This window comes from Palaemon carinicauda, chromosome 20 (genome assembly GCF_036898095.1).
Source record: "Palaemon carinicauda isolate YSFRI2023 chromosome 20, ASM3689809v2, whole genome shotgun sequence".
Classification (NCBI taxonomy): domain Eukaryota; kingdom Metazoa; phylum Arthropoda; class Malacostraca; order Decapoda; family Palaemonidae; genus Palaemon; species Palaemon carinicauda.
The window spans coordinates 65,602,974-65,605,343 of NC_090744.1; positions in this window are offsets into that span (position 1 = coordinate 65,602,974).

A 2,370-nucleotide genomic window follows, 5' to 3' on the forward strand; every position below is an offset into this window, starting at 1 on the left:
TGCAACTGTTATTTTTTTTCTCCCATTTACAGTGATTATTTTAGAGATTACAAGCCTATAATGAATAATAAATATCGATACATCTTTTAGTAGCATAGACAAACATTATCCTTAATATTAATACTGAAGTTTACATGATGCAATGAGACAACTTCCATTATTAATGCAAGTTTATTTCCTTAAATAAATTAGTAAAAAAAAAAAAATATATCGCATTTTTTTAATGCTTTCACCTAGAAATAGCTTCCTCTAGTGGAATGCCCTTTAATAAATAATCATATTTAATTTCAAGAGTTAACATTGCCCATAGAATGATATATTAATGTTTTGTAAGCCATAACACCAAATTTATTTTTTGCCACGTCACCATCACCATCTTGAAAATGCTTTTCCACTTGTGTTACCAAACAAGATGACTAAAACCCTTCAAGATTTCTAATTTTACAGTCAAATAAAACATTAATAGGATCTCATACATTTGTATTCTTGTATATAATTGTATTTTGTAGTACTGTCCTCTAAAAAATATATTTTACATGAAATAATTTTAAAGTTCAGACAATAGTTTCTTTAATGAAGAATCCTTACAGGACAAATGTTTCTTGAGGTTTCTTTTAATTTATTGAAATTACCTGTAGTCATCTTAACAATTGACTTTATTACGTCTCCAAATTATAAAAAGATCGACTTGTTGATAAATAATTTATATTTTTATTAGTTGATTTTTTTCCGAATCTACTCATTGTAAGGAAAATTAGCCCAGGTACGCACACATGTATATAAGTATAGATACACGCACACACCCACACACACACACATATATATATCTATATATATATGTATATATATATATATATATATATATATATATATATATATATATATATATATATATATACTTTTGGGTGGAGATAATGTGGTGAAAAAGTTTGCATATTGCCATGAGTAGCAAAGTTGTTCTATAATAAACAGTCAGGGCCACCCATCCTAGGTTGGTTTGATGTGAACGATCAGACAAAAATCTCCCACCATCACCAATCCACGCTGGCTAGCATGGTGGTGAAAACTGGCAAACCCCAGATATGAGTCTCTCTCTCTCTCTCTCTCTCTCTCTCTCTCTCTCTCTCTCTCTCTCTCTCTCTCTCTCTCAAAGGATTAAACAACGCCTTCAAAATATATCCCATACTTCTATGAAGTCTCTTCCCCCTTTATAAGCATTTTTGAAATAATACTCACTTAATTCTATTAAAACAGGGCATCAAAACATCAATGTTAATTACTGAAATCAGACAATGGAAAGAAACACTGGACAAAGAAAAGTAGATTTATCATATATATATATATATATATATATATATATATATATATATATATATATATATATATATATATATATATATATGTATGTATGTATATATATATATATATATATATATATATATATATATATTATTAAAATCTAAGCTTCAACCCTAGTTGGAGAAGTAGGATGCTATAAGCCCAGGTGCCCCAACAGGGAAAATAGCCCAGTGAGGAAAGGAAACAAATAATAATGAAATAATTTAAGAACAGTAACAACGTTAGAATAAATATTTCCCATATAAACTATGAAAAGTTTAACAAAACAAGAGGAAGAGAAATTAAACAGAATAGTGTGCCCGAGTGTACCCTGAATCTTTTATGTATATGTAGCCTGAAATAATAATAATAATAATAATAATAATAATAATAATAATAATAATAGTAGTAGGATGACAGATTCACCCTATGAGGATTAATACTTATTTTTCTTCCAGGGATTTACCCTTCCGCTAATTCCGCCCCCCCCCCCCCCCTTCCACATCTGATGTAGTGACCCGTCACCCGCTGTGAGCAGCTCAGCCGTGTGTGTGTGTGTGCGTGCGTGTGTACGGGTCTACTTGTGTACATACATGAACGTCTGTGAACGGTGGTGTATATATATATATATATATATATATATATATATGTATATATATATATATATATATATATATATATATATATATATATATATATATATATAAGAAAAGGAAAGTGTTTGACAGGAGAGTTCATAACCACTGGTGGTGTTATACAGGGTTGCCCACTATCACCACACCTCTTCAACCTATACTTGGAATGGGTTATGAGAATGGCACTTGGAGATTATGAGGGTGGCATAGATATAGGAGGGACAAAAATATCTAACATGAGGTATGCAGATGACATAGTGCTTTTAGCAGAAACTAAGGAGGAACTACAGAGAGTATTGAGGATGGTGGAGGAGCAGTGCAGTAGGTATGAATTAGTGATAAATAGAGAGAAAACCAAAAGTATGAAAATTGGACGCCAGAGAGAGCCCTTAGAAAT